The 26,326-nt window shown below is 42.5% G+C and overlaps 2 long non-coding RNA genes across 4 annotated transcripts; one reads left to right on the plus strand and one right to left on the minus strand.

Moving 5' to 3' along the window:
- The first annotated feature begins 345 nt into the window (after nt 1-345).
- On the plus strand, nt 346-21,210 carry LOC139363357 (uncharacterized). 2 transcript variants are annotated; one of them, XR_011623552.1, is made up of 3 exons: nt 346-593; nt 3,448-3,569; nt 20,121-21,210. It is a non-coding gene; the product is annotated as an uncharacterized lncRNA (long non-coding RNA). The 2 variants fall into 2 exon arrangements; XR_011623551.1 differs by having other exon boundaries at nt 3,452-3,569.
- On the minus strand, nt 7,652-26,227 carry LOC139363356 (uncharacterized). 2 transcript variants are annotated; one of them, XR_011623550.1, is made up of 4 exons: nt 25,849-26,227; nt 18,669-18,796; nt 13,300-13,454; nt 7,652-8,370 (listed from the first exon to the last, which is right to left on the minus strand). It is a non-coding gene; the product is annotated as an uncharacterized lncRNA (long non-coding RNA). The 2 variants fall into 2 exon arrangements; XR_011623549.1 differs by lacking the exon at nt 7,652-8,370 and having other exon boundaries at nt 8,385-13,454; nt 25,849-26,226.
- Nucleotides 26,228-26,326: the final 99 nt, after the last annotated feature.

Below are 26,326 nucleotides of genomic sequence, written 5' to 3' on the forward strand. Positions count from 1 at the left end.
CATTCCCAGGAGGTTAGGTATCCTTAGCCACAGGATGAAATAGGTCAGAAGGACTGGTATTACAAGATACAGGTCATGAAGACCCTGCTGATAAAACAGGATGTGGTAAAAAAGCTGGCCAAAACCCACCAAATATAAGATGGTGAGGAAGGTGACCCCTGGTCATCCTCAGTGCTTGTTATATGCTAACTATGATGTATTAGCATGCTAAAAGACACTCCCACCAGCACCCCGACTGTTAACAAATGCCATGGCAACATCCAGAAGTTACCCTATATGTCTAAAAAGGGGGGAACCCTCAGTTCTGGGAATGGCCTCCTCCTTTTTCAGAAAACTCATGAGTAGTCAACCCTTTGTTTAGCATATAATCAAGAAATAACCACAAAAATAGCTAACCAGCAGCCCTTGGGGCTGCTCTGCCTTTGGAGCAGCCCATTCTTTTTAAATTTACTTCTCTAATCAACTTGCTTTCACTTTCCTCCATGGACTTGTTACTGGTGGCGAATCCTTATGCGTCTGCAGCAACCTCAATTCTTGCCTCCTCAGAAGAAAGAATTTGACTGAGGGGCATAAAGGCAGAAGGAGAGACTGAGGTAAGTTTGAGAGGAGGAGTGAAAGTTTATTAAAAAGCTTTAGAGCAGAAGGCTGGGCACAGTGGTTCATGCCTCCCAAAGTGCCTGGAATTGCAGCAGTTTGGGAGGTCAAGGCGGGCCGATCACTTGAGGTCAGGAGTTCAAGATCAGCCTGGCCAACATTGGTCGCAGCCAGTGACAAGGAAAGGCAGTCTCTCAATACATAGAAAAAGCCTGAAGCCAATAAAAGAAACTCCGTCTCTACTAAAAATATAAAAATTAGCCAGTTGTGCACCTGCAGTCCCAGCTGCTCAGGAGGCTGAGGCAGGAGAATTGCTTAAACAAGGGAGGTAGAGACTGCAGTGAGCTGAGGTCATGCCACTGCACTCCAGCCTGGGCAACAGAGTGAGACTCCATCTCAAAAAAGAAAACATAAATAAATAAAACTTTAGAGCAGGAATGAAAGGTAGTAAAGTACTCTTGGAAGGGGGCCAAGAGGGTGACTTGAGAGATCAAGTGCCTGCTTTGATCTTTTGACTTGGGGTTTTATAAGTTGACATCTTTCAGGGTTCTTGCCTTACTTCTTCCCGGGTTCTTCCCTTGGGGTGAGCTGTCCGCATGCATAGTGGCCTGCTAGCGCTTGGGAGAGGCCGCATGAGCAGTGTGTGTACTGGAGTTGTACGCATGCTCACTTGAGACATTCTTCCATTACCAAATGCTCCTAGGTCATATACCAGTTAAACTCTGCTATTTGGCCTTTTAGTGCGCATGCTTGGGCCCACTTGACCAACTCCTGAGATCTTAATGGGGAGTTGCTGATCACCAGCTTAACGTTTTTTTTAATCTGTTGGGAGACTGCCTTTTTCTGGCACTGGCTGTGAGCAATTATTATTTGAGAGAGACAGTTAACAGCTGCTTGATGATCACCTGATGGTCGCCTGACATTCCTGGTTGGGGAGGCCCTCTCCTGCTCTGCTCATGTCTGACTAGCTGCCTACAGTAACAGACACCCTGAATTATTTCTTGCATGAGGTCCAAGAACTCTCTCGATGCCTGAATTGGGACCCCTTTCCAGTAACAATTTTAGGAGATAGCACTGCAGACAGGCTGTCAAACAGAAGAAAAACAAAGGGTAATGTTTGGTTTGTTGAAAATGCCTGGAAAGAAAAAAAAAAAGGTTAATGTTTGGAACAGTCTATATACCAGTTTTTTTAGAGTGTGGAGGGCAGTCGAGATGTCTAGATGTTAGAGTCGAAGCATCTTCAGTTAAAGTGGAAGTGGGCAGTGGCAATCGGACAGATTTTTCTGTTGTTTGCATGTCACAAGGTTGTTTACACAACCTTCAGCTTGCAGGGCATCAGGGAAAAGGTAGTCACAATTTTAGTGAATTTAAGTCAGAAAAATGAAGGAAAAATTTGGAAATGTTAGTTTGGAGACTTGTAGCCAGGAAAGAATTCAGAATTTTGTCCAAATTGCAGACAAAGAATAAAATCTCAAAAACAATGGTAGGGCTAGAATCTTTTTTTTTTTTTTTTTTTTTTGAGACAGGGTCCCACTCTGTTGCCCAGGCTGGAGTGCAGTGGTATAGTCATGGCTCACTGCAGCCTCCACCTCCTGGGGCTCAGGTGATCCTCCCATCTCAGTCTGTCAAGTAGCTGGGAATACAGATGCATGCTGCTACACCTGGCTAATTAAAAAATATATATTTTTGTAGAGATGGGGTTTCACCATGTTGCCCAAGCTGGTCTTGAACTCCTGGGTTTAAGTGATCTACCTACCTTGGCCGCCAAAGTGCTGGAATTACAGGTGTGAATCACTGTGCCCAGCCTAGGGCTAGAATCTAATAGCAGGTGTACTATAATTTTCTTCTGAAACACAACTTTTTTTCTCTCCAATCTTTCTTTCTACCAAAGATAAATTATAGTAAGACCAATTTACTTGCAAAGTAAGTTTTACTCCTATTATACTTGGCCTGATTATTTGCACAAAATGCAGTAAGAATAGTGATTGGCTCTATAGGCTCTTTTAAACTTGGCTTTTGTTGATGAAAAGAGTTAAACTCTGTAAAATGTTTGAAGAGATTTATTCTGAGCCAAATATTAGTAACTATGGCTCATGACATAGCCGCAGGAGATCCTGAAAGCATGTGTCTAAGGTAGTCACGCTACAGTTTGGTTGTATACATTTTTTTTTTAGACAGAGTTTCACTCTTGTTGCCCAGGGTGGAGTGCAATGGCGCGATCTTGGCTCACCGCAACCTCTGCCTCCTGGGTTCAAGCAATTCTCCTGCCTCAGCCTCCGGAGTAGCTGGGATTAGAGGCATGCACCACCACACCCAGCTAATTTTGTATTTTTAGTACAGACGGGGTTTCTTCATGTTGGTCAGGCTGGTCTCGAACTCCCAACTTCAGGTGATCCACCCACCTTGGCCTCCCAAAGTGCTGGGATTACAGGTGTGAGCCACCACGCCTGGACATACATTTTAGGGAGACATAAAACACCAATCAGTACATCCAAGATGTACATTAGTTTGGTCCAGAAATATGGGACAACTCAAAGCGGGGACTTCCAGGTCATAGGTGGATTAAAAAAGAGTTTATCGGCAGGGTGTGGTGGCGGGCGCCTGTAGTCCCAGCTACTCAGGAGGCTGAGGCAGGAGAATGGCATGAACCCGGGAGGCGGAGCTTGCAGTGAGCTGAGATCGTGCCACTGCACTCCAGCCTGGGCGACAGAGTGAGACTCCGTCTCAAAACAAACAAACAAAGAAACAAACACGAAATTCAGTCGACTGGAAAAAATTCCCAGAAACAGGATCCAAAAGAGAAAAAGCAGAAAAAGATAAAGAAAAAGCTTTTTTTTTTTTTTTTTTTTTGAGACAGGGTCTCCCTTTGTCACCCCGGCTGGAGTACAGTGGCACAATCACAGCTTACTGCAGCCTCAACCTTCCAGGTTTAAGTGATCCTCCCACCTCAGCCTCTCAAGTAGCTGGGACCACAGGTACGTGTCACAACACTGGGCTCATTTTTTATTTTTTGTGGAAATGGGATTTCACTATGGTGCCCAGACTGATCTTGAACTACTGGCCTCAAGTGATCCTCCCAACTCGGCCTCCCAAAGTGCTGGGATTATAGGTGTGAGCCACTGCACCTGGCCAGTTTTCGTTTTTCAAAAAAAAAAAAGAAAAAAGAAAAAACAGAAAACAAAAACATTATAGTCTAAATATCAGCTTTTGATTAAGCTGACTTCTGAATGACCATAAAGATTAAAAAAAATACATTTTCAAATCCCTTACTATCAGATTTTATCCAGGACAAACAGCCAATATTCCTGGCTTTTGAACTTTTTACCAAAGATATCTTCCAAGAGACTCACAAAAACCAAAACACCTTAACCAAGATTATGACTAAACCAAGGATGTATAAGGCATCTCCAAAGAGGTGCAAATCAGTCCTCACAAGATTCAGAAACACCCCAAAGATAGCTCCAAGAAAGGAAAGTTTCATTAGACACAAATGGGGTACAACCCACATTTCTGTCTGACCATATCCCTATACATATCAGTCAAAGCAGATTTAAAGACAACGAGTATTTCTAAAGATAAAGAAGATCATTTTGCAATGATAAAAAGGTCATTTAAACAAGAAGACATAATAATTAATTTTATTTATTTATTTATTTTGAGACAGGGTCTCTCTCTGTCGCCCAGGCAAAATATAGTGGCATGATCTCAGCTCCACCTCTCAGGTGCAAACTCCACCTCCCAGGCTCAAGCTATCCTCCCACCTCAGCCTCCCAGGTAGCTGGGACTACAGGCATGCACCACCATGCCTAGCTAATTTTAAAATTTTTTTCTATATATGGGGTCTTGCCATGTTTCCCAGGCTGTTCTCAAACTCCTGGGCTCAAGCAACCCACCTGCCTCAGCCTCCCAAAGTGCTGGAATTACAGGGGTGAGCCACCGTGCCCAGCCAAGAAGACGTAACAATTCTAAGTGCACGTGCACCTCATAACAGCTTCAAGGTATATGAAAGCAAAACGTTAACAAAAGAGAAATAGATCTCCAGGCATCCTTGGAGGTTTTAATGCTTCTCTTTCAGTGTGTGATGGGATAAGAAGACAAAATATCAATAAGGTTATAGAAGATTTGCATAGGCCCGGCGCAGTGGCTCACGCCTGTAATCCCAACGCTTTGGGAGGCTGAGGCAGGCGGATCACCTGAGGTCTGGAGTTCGAGACCAACCCGACCAAAATGGAGAAACCCCGTCTCTACTAAAAATACAAAATTAGGCGGGCATGATGGCACATGCCTGTAATCCCAGGTACTCGGGAGGCTGAGGCAGGAGAATCGCTTGAACCTGGGAGGTGGAAGGTGCAGTGAGCCGAGATTGTGCCACTGCACTCCAGCCTGGGCAACAAGAGTGAAACTCCGTCTGAAAAAAAAAAGAAAAGATTTGGATAACACTCTCATCATTTTGACTTGATTTACATGTTTAGATAATCTAATAATTGCAGAGTATACATTCTTTATAAGTTCTTTCCACTGATCAAGATATGCTTTATGCTGCTGCATTATATATTCAATTTAAAAATAATATCATTTACAAAAGTATCAAAATATAAAATACCTAGGAATAAAAAATTAACTTTAAAAATTAAAAAAAATTTTTTTGTTGTTGTTTAGACATAGTCTAGCTCTGTGACCCAGGCTGGAGTGCACTGGCATGATCTTGGCTCACTGCAACCTCTGCCTCCTGGGTTCACGCCATTCTCCTGCCTCAGCCTCCCGAGTAGCTGGGATTACAGGCGCCTGCCACCACACTCAGCTAATTTTTGTATTTTTAGTAGAGACGGGGTTTCACCATGTTAGCCAGGATGGTCTCGATCTCTTGACCTCGTGATCCACCCACCTCGGCGTCCCAAAGTGCTGGGACTACAGGCATGAGCCACCACGCCTGGCTGGAATAAAAAATTTAATCAACGATGTGCAAAACCTGCACACTGAAGAACATTAAATATTACAGTGAGAAATTAAAGACCTAAATAAATCGTGTGGTAAATTGTGTTCATGGATTGGAAGCATCCATCTTATTAAGATGTCTTCCAGGAGGTTGGGGGTGGGGCTGAAAGTTCCAATCCTCTAATCCTGCCTCTGTCTTTGGGGTGACTAGCCCCCATCCTAAAGCTGCATAGGAGTTGCCAGCCATCAGTCAACTAATTAGCATGCAAAAGTATATTTATCGCTTCAGAGAGTCCAAGGATTTTAGGAGTTATATGCCAGGAAGTGGAAGACCAAATATATATTTCACAATATTCAGTGACTAATGAAGGTTAATCAAAAAGGAAGTTCCTGCTCTAACAAACTAAAATGTAAATGTAATTTAGTTTTGAAAGCCTTTTCTACCACAGATTGTGTTTTGAGAGTGGTTTCTTGAGAAAAGATCAGGCTGCTGTATGATTCTGACTCCCAGATCAAGGGGGCTTTGTAATTGGGTCAAACTTGGTATTCCCCAAGGAGTTCCTGTCTTCAAAAGGGCCTATTGATACCAGAGGGTAAAGTTGCAGCTGGAGTAACCGCACAGTTTCTTTCTTATCATTCCAACAATCCAGGAAAGTCTCCTAGTGCTGAGACAAAGCTCCCACCATGAAAGACGTGTTTTCTCTTCCATATAGTCAGAGACACACCATAAACTCTCTCTCTCTCTTTCCCGCCACCCTATTTTCGCAGTGTTTTTCCTGCTCTGGTCTGTGCAGTAAGTGACACTTCCATTACTATAATGTTACTTGACATGTTCAGGTTACTGGAGGAATGATTGGATTACATTCTCTTTACAGTTGCCCTTCAGTATCTGTTAGTGATTGATTCTAGGAGCCCCCTTTGGATAGCAAAATCCATGGATGCCCAACTCCCTTATATAAAATGGCGTAGTAGCTGGGGGTGGCGGTGCATACCTGTAATCCCACTTACTCAGGAGGCTGAGGCAGGAGGACTGCTGGAGCCCAGAAGTTTGAGACCAGCCTGGGCAACAATAGTAAGACCCTGTCTCAGAAAAAAAAAAAAAAAAAAAGAGAGAGAAAGAGAATGAGAGAAAATGGGGGAGTATTTGCATATAACGTATGCACATCCTCTTGTATACTTTACATCATCTTCAGATTACTTTTAATAGCCAATATAATATCAATGTTACATAAAAACTTGTTATACTGTATTTTAAAATTTGTATTATTTTTATTGTTGTATTTTTCTTTTACCAAATATATTCAATCCCCAGTTGGTTAAATCTGAAGATGCGGAACCCACAGGTAGGAAGAGACAACTGTAATTAAATAACATGCCTGAGGATACACACTTTTAACACTAACACTGTCATTACAACTTGCTTCTTTCCTTCCTTCCTTCCTTCCTTCCTTCCTTCCTTCCTTCCTTCCTTCCTTCCTTCCTTCCTTCCTTCCTTCCTTCTTCTTTTCTTTCTCTTTTCTTTCTTTCTTTCTTTCTCTTTCTTTCTTTCTTTCTTTCTTTCTTTCTTTCTTTCTTTCTTTCTTTCTTTCTTTCTTTCTCTTTCTTTCTCTCTCTCTCTCTCTCTTTCTTTCCTTTCTTTCTTCTTTCTTTCGTCTTTCTTGCTTTCTTGCTCTCTCTGTCTCTTTCTTTCTTTTTTTTTTTTTTTGAGACGGAGTCTCGCTCTGTCACCCAGGCTGGAGTGCAGTGGTCGGATCTCAGCTCACTGCAAGCTCCGCCTCCCGAGTTTAAGCCATTCTCCTGCCTCAGCCTCCCGAGTAGTTGGGACTACAGGCGCCCGCCACCTCGCCCGGCTAGCTTTTTTGTATTTTTTAGTAGAGACGGGGTTTCATCATGTTAGCCAGGATGGTCTTGATCTCCTGACCTTGTGATCAGCCCGTCTCGGCCTCCCAATCTTTCTTTCTTTTCTTTTCTTTCCTTCTTTCTCCTTCCTCTCTTTTTTCCTTCCTTTTTTCCTTCCTTCCTTCCTTCCTTCCTTCCTTCCTTCCTTCCTTCCTTCCTTCCTTTCCTTCCTTCCTTCCCTCCCTCCCTCCCTCCCTTCCTCCCTTCCTCCCTCCATCTTTTTGTCTTTCTTTTTCTTTCTTGTTTTGAGACCGAGTCTTGCTCTGTCACTCAGGCTGAAGTGCACTGGCATGATGTTGGCTCACTTCAATCTCTGCCTCCCAGGTTCAAGCAATTCTCATGCCTCAGCCTCCTGAGTAGCTGGGGCTACAGGCATGCGCCACCATGCCCAGCTATTTTTGTATTTTTTTTTTTTTTTTTTACTTGAGACATGGTTTCACCATGTTGGCCAGCCTGGTCTGGAACTCCTGATCTCAAGTGATTCGCCCACCTCAGCCTCTGAAAGTGCTGGGATTACAAGCATGAGTCACTGTGCCCGGACTGCAGGTTACTTTCTAAGGCCTCCTACTACCTGTTACAAATGATCTCTCACGAAGGATAACATTTGCAAGTGGGTCATCTCAACCATTTGTGTTGATTCTTAATTTGCTATTTTATGGAGCATGTACCAAGGGCCAAGCTAAGTGCTTTATCCACATTTTTCTAATGTAATCCCTATGACACATTCTCAAATAGATACTTCTACTTCTCCATTTTACAATTAACTTATTTTGGGTCAGAGAATTAGGTGATGATAGAGCTGGATTTCAAAAGCAGATCTGCCACACTGGAAAAAAGCCTTATGAATACAGTGAATGTCGAAAGCCTTCACCTGAAGGTATCACCAACCTCTTTCAGCATCAAAATTCCACAATGGAGAAAGGCCTTAAAAAAAACAAACCACTGGAAAAAAAAAAAAAAAAAAAAAGACGATCTGAGCTCAGAGGGTGACAATCCTGACCTTATCCCAAATCCTATGTATCTTTTTTGTTACTCTCTTTGTATTTTCTATCACTTGGTCACCTAATCTAGGCAGAAAAACTATATTAGGCAGCATAGGATGAGATACAGCAAAATGCAAGAAACTGCTTTGCCTTTGGGGAGAGTTTCATCTTGTTAAGATTTAGTTAAGCAGTGGGTCTCATTATGTTGCCCAAGCTGGTCTCAAACTCCTGACCTCAAGTGAGCCTTCTGCCTGAGTCTTCCGAAGTGCTGAGATTGTAGGTGTAAACCACTATGCCCAGCCAAGCAGTGGCTTGGCTTTTCTTTTCTTTTCTGAGATGGAGTTTCACTCTTGTTGCCCAGGCTGGAGTGCAATGGCACGATCTTGGCTTACCACAACCTCTGCTTCCTGGGTTCAAGCAATTCTCCTGCCTCAGCCTCCCAAGTAGCTGGGATTACAAGCATGCACCACCACACCCAGCTAATTTTTGTATTTTTAGTAGAGATGGGGTTTCTCCATGTTGATCAGGCTGGTCTCAAACTCCCGACCTCAGGTGATCTGCCCGCCTCAGCCTCCCAAAGTTCTGGGATTACAGGTGTGAGCCACTGCGCCAGGCCAAGCAGTGGTTTTCAATTTAAGATACATACTAGAATCATCTGTGAAACTGTTTTTTTTCTTTTTTTCATTTTGGAGACAGGGTTTTGCTCTGTCATCTGGGCTAGAGTGCGGTGGCATGTTCATAGCTCACTGTAACCTCAAACTCTTGGGCTCAAGTGATCCTCCTGCCTTGGCCTCCCAAAGTGTTGGGATTACACGTGTGAGCCATTGTGCCTGGCCTATCTGTGGAACTTTAATAAATACTGATGACAGAAATTCTGATTTAATTGGTTTGGGCTGAAGGCTGGGCAACAGGACTTTTCAAAATGTCCCAGGTATTCTAATGTGCAACCAAGGCTGAGAACCAGGGTGAAGGTAGAAAGAAGATGGTAGAAAGAATATCCTCAAATGAAAAAACATTAGAGCAACTACAATGTACAAAATGGCATATTTTGAAATATATTTATTTCTGTGAAGGTTATCATAATCGAAATTGAGTCATTCATGTTAAAAAAAAAAACAAAACAACAAAACAACCTGGACAAATAGAGCCAGGGAAGGCTATGAAGAGAGGATTCTCATGCATGTATACCTGATAAAAACTATCATAAAAGATTCTGCAAATAATATAACATTGCACAAAGGCCATCAAAATGTTAAACAAAAAATATTTTTGCAAGGACATCTACCCAGTAACTGCCTGTCTAGCCCAGACTGGCGTCACCCTTGTTATTGATCTTTGTACCCAAGGATAATTATTTCAAAGCAATTATACAACCTCCTCATTTTTTTCCTTTAAAAAATCTTTGTCTTTCTTTACCTCCCTGAACACACACATAGTTTACTATGGCATGCATACTGCTGTTGCAATGCTCTCTTCCCACATAAACATCATTTTCTTTTAGAGAGTCTCTCTCTGTTATTTAGGTTGACATTCCTTACCTCCTTCCACAAAAGACATGATGTGGCTAAAAAACTATTGGGTACAGAATGAATTCCACTGAAGAGCACAGAGTTTGAGGTACTCATCGAATAGGCCAAAGAGGGGCTAGGACATGTGAGGTTGGTATTGAAATAATTCAGGTACATTTTTATTTCTCTGGTTTTGGTTTGCAAGGCAGCAGTGGCAGATTTTAGAAAAAAATAGTTCTTAGAAAAGAGCTGATTGGTCCAGGTACTGTTTCTAGGTGACTAGTCCAAGAACTGTTTCCAGGCGATTGATTGGTCCAGAAGCTGTTTCCAGGCTGCCTAGCCAGTAGATTGCCTTGTCTCCAAGGGTTACTCAATCTACAAAGTGATAACAGGTCTCCAAGGCTTGTGCGGAATTATAATTTTTCCCAGTACATAAGCTTATTGAAGAAAATACCAGTATTTTAACGATGACTCATAGGCACACTGTACATTTCTTTGATCCATCTTTCCTAAGGGTTATGCATTGCTTATAATGCAGAAGCTTTCTAAATGATTTTTTCACAAGTCAAGGAGTGGCTGGAGGTATTCTATGAAAAATTTATAGCTGTTAAAACAGCAACTTTAAACTATTTCGTACAGTTCAACTGTTAGACTATTTCCAGTCTTTTCTTTCCCCTTCTCAAGAATAGATGAAGCTGTTCTCAGTTTAATATCAGAAGAGAAAGAATGATGTAAACAATGATGGTATAATAATACATGAAGAAAACCAAATAAAAGGGTAAAATCACTGCAATCCTATAATCTTAATACTTAACAATTTTTATTTTCACGTAGTTTTCTTCTAACCTAAGGTCAATATTATTTGGACAATGATATACATAAAATTTAAGGCTTAACTGTCAACCGTATGTTTAAAAGTACTTTCAGTGCCAGGTGCAGTGGCTCACATCTATAATCCCAGCACTTTGGGAGGCTGAGGTGGGAGAATTACTTGAGGCCAGGAGTTGGAGGCCAGCTTGGCCAACATGGTGAAACCCCATCTCTACTAAAAATACGAAAATTAGCCAGGCGTGTTGGCACGTGCGTGCCTGTAATTCCAGTTTCTTGGGAGGCTGAGGCATGAGAATCGCTTGAACTCGGGAAGCAGAGGTTGCAGTGTGACAAGATCACACCACTACACTCCAGCCTGGGCGACAGAATGAGACTCCATCTCAAAAAAAAAAAAGAGAGAGATTTTTAGTTGATTTTATAGTGGCTAACCACATTTTTTTTTTAAAGCATGATATAACATGATTTGTGAGCAAAATTAATGTTTTTATCTTCAGATTCAATGAATCTTTTGAGCAGCACACACACATATGCTGGACATTCATTTTACCAATTATCTCATTAAAAAACAACAACAACAATAAACATTTGTGGAGAAGCCCTATTATGGCAGGCTGTGTGATAAGGACTGGAGATATGGCTGGGACGAAAACAGACAGAATCCTCTTTCTCTAGAAGGGAAAAATAGGCTATAACAATCACAGCAAACACAAAATGGTGGTTGTTCCATGTGCTTTGTGTGTATAAACTCATTTAGCTCTCCTAACAACCCCATGAAGCAGGTGCTATCATTATCTCCATTTTACAGGTGAGGGAACCAGTGCACAGAAAGGTGAGGTAACCTGATGAAGCTGCACAGCTAGAGAGCATGAGAGCTAGGATTTGAACCCAGGCATGTGGCTCCACAGACTACATGCTTAACTGCTGTGCTGTTCTTTCTATAATTAGCTCCTCTATTCTATGTATTCTGGTGACACAAGGAACCAAAAGTTTTCCTTTTCCTTTCGCAAATATTTTCAGTTTTTGCTTCAAATATTTAACTATTTGAAAGCTAGGGCCAGGCATGGTGGCTCTTGTCTGTACTCCTAGCACTTTGGGAGGCCCAGGTGGGAGGATCACTTGAGCTCAGGAGTTTGAGGCCAGCCTGGGAAACACAGTGAGACCTGGTCTCTACAAAAAATTGAAGAAGCTAGCTGGGTGCAGTGGCACGCACCTGTAGTTCCAGCTACTGGGGAAGCTGAGGTGGGAGGATCACTTAAGCCCAGGAGGTGGAGGCTGCAGTGAGCTGTGAATGAGTCACGGCACTCCAGCCTGGGCAACAGGCAAGACCCTGTCTCAGGAAAAAAAAAAAAATTCCAGACACTTAAAATCATGGTTGCTCTTAAAAGCACAGCTTTGATTTAGATTGACCTGGAATAAGTTCCATGTCTGCCACTCAGTAGCTGTGTGATTATGAGCAAGTTTCTAAATCTTTCTAAAGTTCTCTTTCCTCATTAGTAAATGAAAATAATCGTTTACCTCCTAAGGTTGTTGTGAGAATTGAGGATAATATGCGTGAAAATCATTTGATCCTGGCACAAAGTAAGTGCCTAGTGAATGGTTACTTTTATCCAGTCATACATTCATTCAATCAGCAAATATTTGTTGAGCATCTGCCATGTTTCAGGCATTGTTCTAGGTACTGGGGATACAGCAGTGAGTAAAACAGACAAAGGTCTTGCTCTCAAAGCAAGTCTTTGGCTTTTTAGCCTTAATAAAATGTGTTTAATCTTATTAAATGTGTTTATACTAATTAAATTGTACTTTAAATTTCTATTTATTTTTAATTAAATTGTGTGGTATAGAGTTACTTAAATGCATTTAATATTATTTTTAAAGCATTAGTAAAGTGTGTTTAATCAGTTATTCCCTCTTCTCTCCAGTGGCTTTTTGTCGTAGTCACTTAAATGTAATCAAATTTCTTCTATACTTATTTCTTTTCTTTTCTTTCTTTCTTTTTTTTTTTTTTTTTTTTGAGATGGAGTTTCGCTCTTGTTGCCCAGGCTGGAGTGTAATGGCATGATCTCGGCTCACCACAACCTCCATCTCCCAGGTTCAGGCGATTCTCCTGCCTCAGCCTCCCGAGTAGCTGGGATTACAGGCATGCGCCACCATCCCCAGCTAATTTTGTATTTTTAGTAGAGACGGGATTTCTCCATGTTGGTCAGGCTGGTTGTGAACTCCCAATCACAGGTGATCCGCCCATCTCAGCTTCCCAAAGTGTTGGGATTACAGGCATGAGCCACCACACCTGGCTTATTTCTTTTATTTATCTATTTTTGTTTTTTAATAGAGACAGGTTCTCGCCATGTTGCTCAAGCTGGTCTAGAACTCTTGAGCTCAAGCAATCCTCTTGCCTCAGCCTCCCAAAGTGCTGAGATTACAGGCATGAGACACCATGCCTGGCCACATTTCTTTTAAAAAATCCCTGAATCAACCCTTTGACTTCAAGTTAGCTGACAGTGGCTGCTTTAGTTCCTTGCTCCCTTTGCTATACATATTGTCTCACTCACTGTCTCCATTCTCTAGGTTGACTTCATGACTTCTCATTCATACTCCAGAGCACTGGAAGCAGTCTCCTGTTTCTTGTGGAGAGGCCATGTTAGGCAGGCTGTGTTCTAAGGGCTGGAGATATGGCTGGGATGAAAACAGACAAAATCTTCTTTCTCTAGAAGGGAAAAATAGGCTATTGCTGTCAACAAGGTCACCGCCTTCCTTAAAACCATTCAATGACTCCATATTTGCCTCAGTGACTCATATTTACTCGATGAAGTTGCACAGCTCCAGATAAAGTCCCAACTCTTTAAAATGGCATGTAGGCATGTTCTAGCCTTCCTTCCCACCATTCCCTTTTCTACCTACACTCCCTCCCCTGCTCAGTGCCCCAAACACACACACACACACACACACACACACACACACACACACACACACACACAGAGTTCCCATTCTATAGATGGCTTTGACATTGCCCAGAAGTACCATATTTTTACCTGTAAGCAGTGGTGTTCTAGAATTGATTTGTATGGGCGTGTGAGAGCATATGGTGCATGTCTCTTCCCAATTCCATGTTCAGTGAGGTCATGGTGGGAGTAAATCAAGGAAACTGGCAAAATCTACAAATTAGGGCATTCTTGCTTCTGTCTAGAGAGACAGTTATTAAACATTTACCAGCTCACCATAGCCCCTAGGCCTTTGCATTTGTGGCCTCTCCCCACCCTAAGTTGGCTCAGCTTAAATGTCACTTCCTCCTAGGAACCTCTTTTTGACTCTTCAAGATTGGGATAGATGCCCTTCACTGTGATTCTTTGGTAACTTGGGCAGCAGCCCCACTATTTTTCCTGTATTCTATACTGGCCAAGTAAAGTCCTTGAGGTCAGGGCCCTTGTCTTGATCATTGTTGTTGTCTACCTAGGATAGTGTTTGGCGCATAGCAAGGTGCTAAACCATATTTTTAAGTGAACAAATACATGAGTAATTAAAGTAAGCCCTCCCTACTAATAATAGGCTTTTTATAGTTCAAGAATGTCCCTTAATCTTTGTATCTCCTGAAATTCCTCACTCAAAGTTTAGAAGAAGTTTGAATAGATTGAATGGACTAGACTTGAATATACTTTATATGAGTCTAAACTAGGGCCCACATTTAAGATACCCATTCTAGAAGTAAGTCAATGATATTTGAGATTATGATTCTGTAGAATCAGAACCTGGAGTATTGAAATATGTCACTGGAAACTTAAGATTTTCCCTAGCCATTAATCTGCCTTGATTTATTACTCTTATTTCCTTGTTTTTTCTAAGGTGATCCCAAGCTTGTTCCACTTCCTTCTTCCCCCAACCTGGCTTTTCTTTTTGAGGCAGGGTCTCACTCTGTCACCCAGGCTGGAGTACAGTGGCATGATCTTGGTGTGCGCCACCATGCCCAGCTAATTTTTGTATTTTTTTTTGTAGAGATGGGTTTTGCCATGTTGCCCAGGCAGGTTTCTAACTCCTGGACTCAGCAATCCACCCACCTTGGCCTCCCAAAGTGCTGGGATTACAGGCATGAGCCACCACGACCAGCCACCCTATTTTTAATGTACAGCTTGGGCATACTCTTTGCTCACAGAATGGTACGCTCATTGAACCATGAGTAGGAAAGCAATGTGGTGCAGTAAGAAGTGCTTGAAACTTGAAGTCAGGAGACACTGGTTGTGTTCCTGTATGTCACAACTTTCTGGTCTTTTCATCTGCAATAGGAAAGGTAATTCTTCCCTATCCAATTCACTAAGTTTTAAAAGATGAAATGAGTTAACACAGGTGAAAATGCTTTTGTAAATTGTAAAGTACTACATAGAGTAAATGCAAATTTCTCAAACAAATTGATATTCAGCACATGCTATCATTTACTTAATAACTCCCTAGCAAGCAAGTGATATCTGCAAAGAAGTAAGAGTGATCCAGAATAGAGAGAGGTTATTTGCCTGGGAAACAGGATGCCTGTAATTAAGCAAAAATGATGGTTTCATGTTGCAAAGACTTAAAGCATCAGCTTCACATCAGATTCTACATAGGAAATCTGGGGTGATTCTGCCTGATGCCAAGTGTGCTATCAATCAAGTATAAAAAACAACTGACCTAAAACACAGATGATAAGGATATATTGGTGGCTGATGACTGGAATAACAAAGCTTCATTCTCCCAAAGGATCTAATAGACTTCAATTAATTTAGAAGCATAGAATGATGTCAAATACAGATCTGTATCAAGCAGCAAAGTTCTGCTTTCAAATAGACAATTATCAGTGAATATCTCAAATTGCAGACATCAATGCAGATATATGGTTTGCCCATTTCTTAGTTTTGGGAGATATTTTCCCTTTGCAGAAGTTAGTTATTAGCCTCACATAAAAGGAAGGGTACTCGGTGTGGTCCTCCAAACAACAGCATCGTCATGGCCCCAGAGCTTGTTAGATATGCAGTATCTCACCAGACCTATTTAATTAGAATCTGCATTTCAATGCAATCTCCAGGTGACTGAGTGCATTTGCGTTTAAAGCGTACCACCATAGGGACTATCTATTCATTTTTCAAATGAAATATACGAAAACTCAAGCCTTGAAGGGTGATTTTTTCTCTTCCCTTTTAAGGTCTAACACACTTAAATCCCAGCTTGGATTAGAACAAAGGTTTCCTGCCTCTGCTGGCAAGTTCCAGCATTGCACACCCTCTTGCAGCCTGGTTCTTTGGCTTACTGGTTGGGAGGTTTGGGGCAAGTTATTGAACCTATTGCTGAGCTGGTTTCCTTGTCTATAAAATGGAGACGATAGTAATGTCTACCTCATACAACTGTGAGGATTAGGCCAGGCATGGGGACTCATGCCTGTAATCCCAGCGCTTTGGGAGGTCGAGGTGGGCAGATCACTTGAGGTCAGGAGTTCGAGACCAGCCTGGATAACATGGTGAATCTCTGTCTCTACTAGAAACACAAAAATTAGCCGGGCGTGGTGGTGGGTGCCTGTAGTCCCCGCTATTAGGGAGGCTGAGGCATGAAAATCGCTTGAACCTCTAGGAGGCAGAGGTTGCAGTGAGCAGAGATCATTCCACTGCACTCCAGCCTGGGTGAGAGAGTGAGACTTGGTCTCAAAATATATATATGTATGTGTGTGTATATATATATATGTAAGGCACAATACACACATAAAATTGTATTATTGTCAAGTGAAAAGATGGTGTGCCACATAATTCAAACAGTAGAATTAATTTTTTAATTTTTTTAATTAAATTTTTATTGCACACAGAAGCAGAGTTATTATCTCTGAAAACCTTTGTGCCTTGACAGTAGTGTTCAGAAAGCAGTTGTTTTCCTTTTAATCTTTAGTATTTTCCAGTAAAGAAACTTAAATAAAAGCTGGATAGGCAGAGGTACCCTGCTAGTCACTGTTGTTTAATCATGTGGTAGGTTAGGCTGACCTCTGTTATTAAGAGTTTGGTGAAGCGGGCCAAGCCCAACATTTGGAATAGGCACACACCATGTGTAACAGAAGAACCTGACTCACTGACCCACTTTCTTGGTTACCAAAGCAATGGGAGTTTGGATTATCTGGTTTTTAGCTCCACCTAGTGACCATATATATGGCTCAGTTTTCAGCTGTAAAATGATGGAGAATTCCAGTTTTACGTTTAAACAAAAATACATTCAACTTCTCACTATTCAGGGGAAATGATCCCAAATACACATTTTTGATGTTTTTTGTTATGCATAAAATAATAGGCTTAGAGTTCTTGGAGATGATCAGAAAGTTGGAGGACTTCCTATTTAGAATGGAAAGATTGGAGTCAACTTTGATGCTTCCCTCATTTGGTATGTCCATTCTGTCATCAAGCTCTAAAAAAATTAATTTCTCAAAACATCCAGCCACATGTACTAATTTAATGCTTCCTTTGGGATTGTCTGCTCAGTGAAGGAACGTATTTGACATTACCCTAGAGTTTGGGATTCCAGGTCCTGCTCCTTTGCAGTGCTTTGGAGAAGAATTATTACAGGTGTATCTAGAAAGAGAAGGCTTGAGAAACAGGGTTTCCAGTCCTACAAAACTTGCCTTTTCCCACAGTGTGGTTGGTTGAGAAGCAGAAGAGAGCTTTTGGACCTGAGGGAGCCATGTAAAGGATCAGCACAAGCTATGTGACCGGATGGACAGTGATAATAGGCAACCTTTCCCTTCACTCACTTCTTGGAAATGTGTTGTCTGAGCCCTCAGAACCAATATATAACTCTAGGGATGGGGTAGGGCAGGAATCCCCAAGGATTCCAGAACTGAGGGCTGGGCGTGGTGGCTCACGTCTGTAATCCCAGCACTTTGGGAGGCTGAGGTGGGAGGATCACCTGAGGTCAGGAGTTTGAGTCTAGCCTGGCCAACATGGCAAAACCCCATCTCTATTAAAAATATAAAAATTAGCCAGGTGTGGTGGTGTGCACCTATAATCCCAGCCACTCAGGAGGCTGAGGCATTAGAATTACTTGAACCCAGGAGGCAGAGCTCGCAGTGAGCCAAGATCACGCTACTGTACTCCAACCTGGGCAACAGAGTGAAACTCTGTCTCAAAAAGTTTAAAAAATGCCAGAACTGAAATTTCCTCCCTGTTTAGCAAGGAGACTCAGAATCAATATTAAGGCGATTTATAGAAAATAAAGAAATGTCCATCCTGGCCAAAATGGTGAACCTAATACAAAAATTAGCTGGGCGTGGTGGCACGTGACTGTAGTCCCAGCTACTAGGGAGGCTAAGGCAGGAGAATCACTTGAACCCGGGAGGCAGAGGTTGCAGTAAGCTGAGATCACACCACTGCACTCTAGCCTGGCGACAGAGTGAGACTCTGTATGAAAAAAAAAGAAAAGAAAGAGATGCAATATTTTTGCACACAGGTTTGTGGCTGGAGAATCAGATCTCTGAATGTAGGAACCTGTTCAGTGTTGGCTGTACTTTGCAGTCCTGGAACTGGAGTTATTTCATATTGAGACCTTGTTAAGGAATTGATGTGCAGACATGAATTTGGGCCTTCAGAAGTCACTGATCAGTGAGGGAATGCCTGCAGACTCTGAGGCAACAAGATTTGAAAGCATGCTATGGAAAATTTTAAACTCCTTGGCACCTCAACAACATACCAGCAAACCAAATCCAACAACACATCAAAGAGGTAATTAACCATGATCAAGGGGTTTCATCCCAGGGATGCAGAGATTGTTCAACATATGGAAGTCAATAAATGTAATGCACTACATAAACAGAATTAAAAACAAAAAACAATATGATCATCTCAACAGACACAGAAAAGCATTAGATAAAATCCAGTATCACTTTATAATACAAACTCTCAACAAATTAGGCGTAGAAGGAACCTACCTCAAAAATAATGAAAGCCTGGGCACAGTGGCTCATGCTTGTAATTCCAGCACTTTGGGAGGCCAAGGCAGGATTACTTGAAGCCAGGAGTTCCAGACCAGTCTGGGCAACAAAGTGAGACCCTGTTTCTACAAAAATAAATAATAAGTAATTAAATACATTTAAAAAATATAAAAGCCATAGATGAAAAATCCAGAGCCAACATTATACTGAATGAGGAAAAGTTGAAAACATCCCCTCTAAGACCTAGAACAAGACAAGAATGGTCACTTTCACCACTTCTATTTAACATAGTACTGAAAGTCCTAGCCAGAGCAATCAGGCAAGACAAAGAAATAAAGGGCATCCAAACTGGGAAAGAGAAAGCCAAACTATCCCTGTTTGCCAATGATATAGAAAACTCTAATGACTCCTCCAAAAGACTTTTAGATTTAAGAAATTGATTCAATAAAGTCTCAGGTTACAAAATCAATGTATACAAATCAGTAGCACTGCTATACACCAACAAGGACCAAGCTGAGAATCAAATAAATAATTATAATAATTATAACTTATAAATAATTAAAATTTATAATAGCTGCAAAAAAGTAACAATAAAATAGGAATATACTTAACCAAGGAGGTGAAAGATCGCTACAAGAACTACAAAATATTCCTGAAAGAAATAATAGATGACACAAATGGAAATACATCCCACGCTCATGGATTAGAAGAATCAATATCATGAAAAAGACCATTCTGCCCAAAGCAATCTATACATTCAATGTAACTTCTATCAAAAAACCAACATCAGTTTTCACAGAATTAGAAAAAACAATCCTAAAATTCATATGGAATCAAAAAAGAGCCCAAATAGCCAAAACAATCCTAGGCAAAAAGAACAAATCTGGAGGCATCACATTACCTGACTTCAACTTATACTGTAAGACTACAGTAACCAAAATAGCACAGTACTAGATAAAGTAGATATGCAGACCAATCAAACAGAATAGACATCCCAGAAATAAAGCCAAATACAACCAATTGATCTTTGACAATGCATACAAAAACATACATTGGGGAAAGGACACCCTAATTCAGTAAATGGTGCTGGGAAAGCTGGATAGCTACACGAAGAAGAATGAAACTGGATCCCTATCTCTCACCCTATATAAAAATCAACTCAAGATGGATTAAAGACTCTGCCTCCCAAAGTGCTGGGATTACAGGCATGAGCCACTCCACGCAGCCAAGGACTTCAACATATTTTTAGTGGTGGACAATTCAACACATAACAGTTTTGAACATAAACAACTTGGTGGGGGGGGGGAAGGGGGTGGTAAGAGGGGAGCATCTCTCTTTAAAATTATCCTTTTCAATGATATAAAATTACAGATACCTAATTTGTCCTTGGGAGGAGCTTATGCAAGTAAGAAGCCTCATAGTAAGTCTTCTGGTATCTTCTGTTGGCAGGTATCATTTGACAACAACGAAGTAACATCACATTCATATTTAATTCCTGTGAATTTACCTGTACAAGTGTGAGCATACGAGCGAGAGCGCTGCTTGTTGTTTTGCTCCCTGGACCTGTACCCTGAAGTAAGATGTGAACTGAGACCTTTGGAGAGGAGCATCAGGCTGTGAAAAGTGTGATTCTATTGTTTAAAGATTGCTATTTTTTATATGACAGGGCCCTAAATGCTAATGACTTCAAGTGGTGTTCAAATGAAAAAACAATGGAGGGTAATTTTGAGTTTTTCTTTTGTCCAAAACCCTGAATTTAGAACCTGACCTCTATGTGAGAAGGGACTCTAGTGTTCTTCCTCAGCTCTAAACTTAACCCAGTTTGATCTCCTTCTGAACCTCTCCCATCCACTGAAGCTGGTACAGTACAGGTAGGAGGCGGAGGTGCTGGGTCACCAGTATGAGAAGGGAGCTAGGCACATATGACACCAGCTCAGTCCCTGCCTAGTAGAGAAGATGAGGATCGGTCAAAAAAGCAACACTGCTCAGTCTCAGAGGGGGTACATTTCTGTAATAGCCTTTAATAGTTGAGTAAGGCATAAACACCTGTTGGGGAAAAAGCTAGCAATAAAACCTCCTCTCAACCCAGACAATTCTCTTCATAAATGTACGGAAAAGAAGAGTTTTATTATTGAGTAGGGATTAAACCAGACTGAGATGTACAACACAAGCTATCCATTAAGGAGATTGCAGAGACAGAAAGAAATCTCACTCTTCTATATATCCAAGTACATACAATCCTTTATATATATGTTCTCAAGATAAACAATAACTTGTCCTTATAGAGGAGAACTTGGTAGTATCATTTGTCATACACTCAAGGTTCATCCTAGGTTCACTTGGTTATTGGCAGTGGCCATCTGTGTTAGTTAACTGCTGTTATTTGAAAGAAAACCAAAACTCACTCCTAACACAAACAGGTAGTAACTAAGAACAAAGAGCCTTAGGCTAAACTATCAAGGTGACAGGAAGATAGGGGCACTATCTTACTTAATGTCAAAGAGACAGTGCAGGTGGGAGGATCTCTTGAGCTCAGGAGTTCAAGACCAGCCTGGTATAGTGAGATGCCATTTATAAAATAAAATAAAATAAAATAAAATAGAATAAAATAGAATAAAATAAAGTAAAAATAAAATAAAATAAAATAAAATAAAAATAAAATAAAAGTAAAGTAAAATAAAGTAAAATAAAATAAAATAAAATAAAAAACCAAGACATACTTCCCAGACCCTAAAAAAACACTTATTGTTGTAAGGGCTGTAAGGCAGGCAAGAGGCTCATTTTGCTTTTGAAAAGATTTATCTGCAGATCAGCTGGGTGCTGTGGCTCACACCTGTAATCCCAGTGTCGTACGACTTTCTTCTTGGTTCAGCAAAGAACTGGGTCCTTGTCACATGGCTATGAAATATTAGGCTCGCAGACACTTTGAAGAGTGAGAATAATGATATTTATTGGGCAAAAAGGAAAAAAAGGGAAATGGGCACTCTCTGCAAAGCCAGAGTCCTGCAAGTGTGCTTCCTGGCTCGCAGATTGAATCCCAGGTTCCACTCAGGAAGAGGAGGGGCCAGGCTCTTCCCCCCTGCAAATGGTGCAAACTTCCCGAGGCTCCACCCCAGTGCGCACTTCTCCCAAGGCCCAGGCCGGCTGGAGTTTCTCTAGGGACTCCTTTACACTTGGCTGTACATTGCCAGGGAGGAGCTACCTATACTCTGAGAAGGGGTGGGTGTTCCCTGGTCCCCTTTCTTGGGCTGGGGTGAGGAATGGGGACCAGGGAACACCTGCCTGCCCAGAAGAGTATCTGTACCTCCTAGAAAGAAGCCGAGCAGCCTCTGGAGATGACACTCCAGAATGAGTGGGAGGGTGTTTAAGGGTCTGTGCTCTAAAGAAGTCCATTTAACTGCCATTAGGATAAAGATAAAGACAATGACTGATCTTAACTGCTTCCTGCTGATGGGGGGCACTGTTTGGGGAAACAGCAGTTAGAACTCCCTCAGACGCCTATTTAAGTGTTCCCGGCAGAAGAGGCCATCATCAGAAGCTCTGGTTGCGTGATTGTTTGGAATTTGATGGCTCCAAGGCAAGAAGAGATAAATTGGGTTATTAGAAAACATGTATTAAAATGAAACAAGGGGAGGGGTAAGGGCAGCTCAAAAATCCCAAGGCCTTTTACCAGGTGCATGGGGAGAGGGAGGCCACAAGCCCTACTGGTAGTAAACTTGACCCTTTTGCCAGCATATTGGGCTTCTGCGTTCCCTCCCCCTGAGCCCAATCCTAAGCCAACCAGGTTAAGGTTTGGGAAATTAACCTTTCCAGTTTGGAGGATGCATCTGATGGGAGTGTCCGGTATGACGTAGATGCATACCGGACACCTCCCGGTGAAGAGAGGACAGAGGAGGAGAGAGGAAAAAAGATGGAGCTTTTTAAAGGAGTCTCAGGGGTTCAGATGCATTTGAAAGAGGTATAGACTGAAGATGAATGGCTACCCATCTAAAAGAAGGAGAGCAGGAATCCCTGGTTCCCTTCTCTTCCTAGCAGATACCCCAGGTATGTGAGGGAGAGAGGGAAGAATGTTCTCTTTTCCTCTTCTATGTTTGCATCCCTGAGTCCCAGCAACCTTGTCAGGTGATGCTGTGGGTGCCAAAGCGGCTTGCACCCATGAAGCAGGGAGGGCCTAGAAAATAGGAATTATCTGATTTTACCAATGTTTCTATCCCACCTACTGTCAGTGATCTGGAGTTCCCTAGACTTTATTTCCAATGTGCCAGGATTACAGGTGTGAGCCACCATGGCAGGCCTTTGAGCTCTTTTTATAGACATCATGTATACAACACATATATAGCTACACAGGCAGAAGAAAACCAGTCCCAATAAGATCATTTTTCACAACCAAACTTTACAGAGAATATAAACAGGGATCCTTATCATTCCTAGCCTAATGAAAAAGAAAAAAAATCTGGTTTAAAAGTTAACTGATGGCCGGGCGCGGTGGCTCAAGCCTGTAATCCCAGTACTTTGGGAGGCCGAGATGGGCGGATCACGAGGTCAAGAGATCGAGACCATCCTGGCTAACACGGTGAAACCCTGTCTCTACTAAAAAATACAAAAAAAAAAAACCAACTAGCCAGGCGAGGTGGCAGGCGCCTGTAGTCCCAGCTACTCGGGAGGCTGAGGCAGAATGGCGTGAACCCAGGAGGTGGAGCTTGCAGTGAGCTGAGATCTGGCCACTGCACTCCAGCCTGGGCCACAGAGCGAGACTCCGTCTCAAAAAAAGAAAAAAAAAAAAAAGTTAACTGCTGATGGGGTGAAGAAAAAAGGATGCCTGGGGGAAGAACCTCTTATTCTTATGCAAATGGTTCCTCTACCAGGGAGAGAAGCTTAATTACTGTCAGCCTTGGCCAGGAAAGGGGAAGATGCTGTGGACATGTGGCATTCTCCAGCCCCAGCTGGGAGGAGAGAAGGAGCTTGGAGCCACGGCTTGCCTGTCCTTCCCAAAAAATGAAGGCAAAGGCCACGGAAAGGCCCTTGACCCCTGGGGGCACGGTTTCCCTACCCTCAGAAGTCCATGCATGAAAAGGCTTAGAAATGACAGAGAAGTTTTGAGTCCCCATGTCACTCACCACTTCTCAAGTCCCACATTGGGTGCCAAAGCTGTTGTAGGACTTTCTCCTTAGTTCAGCTAAGAGCTGGGTCCTTGCAACACGGCCATGAAATACTAGGCTTGCAGATGCCTTGAAGGGTGAGAATGGAATTTATTGGGCAAAAAGAAAAAAAGGGAAACAGAGACTCTCCCCAAAGCCAGAGTGCTTCCTGCCTGGGAGACTGAATCCCAGGTTCCACCAGGAAAACGAGGGGCCAGGTTCCTCCCCACTGCGAATGGCACAAATTTCCCAAGGTTCACCCCAGTGTGCATTCCTCCCAGTGCACAGGTCAGTAGGAGATTCTGCCAGGGAACCCTTCCCACATGGCTGTCTTACCAGCACTTTGGCAGGCTGACGTTGGAGGACTGCTTGAGCCCAGGAATTTGAGATGAAAAAAGTATAAAAAAGTTAGTGGGGTGTGGTGGCCTGCACCTGTAGTCCCAGCTCCTTGGGGGCTGAGGCGAGAGGACTGCTTGAGCTTGAGGGGTTGAGGCTGCAGTGAGGCTGCCCGGATCATGCCCACTGCACTCCAGCCTGGGTGAGACAGTGAGACCCTGTCTGCAAAAACAAAAGATTTATCTACATAGCAAAGTGAAGAGGAAGGATTAATAAATACAAGTGTTTCTCAAGGAAATGTCCTAGGAAAAGGGAAGACAGATAAGATCTCTCTCTTTTGCCAAAAGAGAACGTTCAATCTTATTTTTTACATGTATACACTCTTCCTTAGGGGCAAAATGGATGTTTGATGAAAGATTCACCAACGACGAGAATCTACATCTGATAAAGAGGAGACGAAGACATATCTGGGAGTGTGAGTCAGGGGTTCCAGGAAGCGGGGGAGGAATCACGTTGGTCCATCTGTGTCTATTTTTCTTCTCACAGAGAAGAAAGAGACTTGGGCCTAGGAGCAATATGGCAGAAACACACATCAGGCAAGTCATTCCTGACAGGCAGAGAGAAACTGCCTACTCATCGGGATGCCACTCTCTTATTCTACTCTCTATTGTGGGCAAAAGGTAGCCCCAGGGTCCTCCCAATTCTGTGGCACTGAGTATGGAGAGGGCATAACTGGATAGCTGAGTAAAAATCCAGTGCACATTGCTGCCTTACAGCCAATAATAGTTGCTCACCAGTGGTATGAAGCCTCTGTGTGCCTAGAACTGAGCTACTGGGTAGATACAGTGTGTGTGGGAAGGGGAGTCTCCAAGGGGAGTCATCCCCAGAAGGGGAAGGTAAGATACTCTTCCAGGATCAGGCTCACCTTTCCCATCCTTGAAGGGGGCTGGGGATGGAAGGTTTTATTTTTTTTACCATTTTGGGCATGGTACACACTCTATCAGCAGAAAAGGGAATTAATAGGAGATTATTTGGGTAGACTGATGGCCTTAAAACAAACTGGGTATTATCTTGTTCTGTCAGGGGAGGAGTTGACACTTTCACTAATAGTTCTGAGCAGACGCAACAGCAGGACAGACCAGAAGTGTGACCTAACTCAGGCTGCCTCAGAGAGATGGCTGTCAGACTGTCTCTATTGATGGGACTCTTACTGAGGGGGGCCAGGCATTCAAGGGGTTGAGTTTCCCAGAAAGTTCCCCACCGAAGCTTTAAAAATGTATTCCCTGCAGCCTTATGCTCTTGCAGTTCCAATACAGCATTGGTGTTTAAAGCCAAACTACTTTATAATTGATTTGCCATCATCCAGCTTTATATTTAACACTAATTTAATCTGGTAACAAAGGAAAGGCTCGTTAAAGGACGGCATTCATAAAATGCTTCCAAGCACCTCTGCTTAACTCGAAGGGAAAATAAAAGGGACTGTTTATTTGGTAGGCAGAGGAGAACACCGCCACGAAAAGGTTCTCCACTGAGCAACTCCTGCCTTTGTCAATTATACACTTTATTTAGTAACTTTTTTGGAGACATGGACCTTCTCAAACTCCCCAGTATGCTTTGAAACTTTGATAAAGAAATGTACAAACAAAACTCTAAGTGTTCTGGAATTAATTTCAGACGCTTCATAGATCCTCGTAAGTACTCACCGTAAGAAAAATTCCCCATTTCTGGTACTCCAATCTCACGCCCTTAGAATTCTCCTAAGACTTATTCCCTTGAACAACTTTCCCTAATACCAAATCAAACCTAGATCCAGCTGGGACGCCAAGCTTGCGCTGTGGTAACGCTCAGAAGGCCTCCTTCATCAGTAAAACAGATGCCTTAATGGAAGTGACGGGCAATCAACGCATGGAAAGGGGCTTGGCTTCCCTCTTTTTTGGGTTTCTCTAGGTTGTCTAGATTGGAAAAAAATACACGCTTCGTCCTGCGGAGTTCGGTACAAACGCAATTGCACATATGCAAAGGCAAACCAGGAGCGCAAGTGCGCGTCCGGGGAGCGCGACCGGGAGGGGCGGGGCCGAGCGGGGCGAGAGACAGACCGCTCCTCCCATTCGTCGCCGCCTTAACTCTTTGCTATCCTTCCGCAGAGCTTCCTCTTCTTTCCCTCTGACCTCGGAAAGAAGG

Source organism: Macaca nemestrina, chromosome 5 (genome assembly GCF_043159975.1).
Source record: "Macaca nemestrina isolate mMacNem1 chromosome 5, mMacNem.hap1, whole genome shotgun sequence".
NCBI classification, from domain to species: domain Eukaryota; kingdom Metazoa; phylum Chordata; class Mammalia; order Primates; family Cercopithecidae; genus Macaca; species Macaca nemestrina.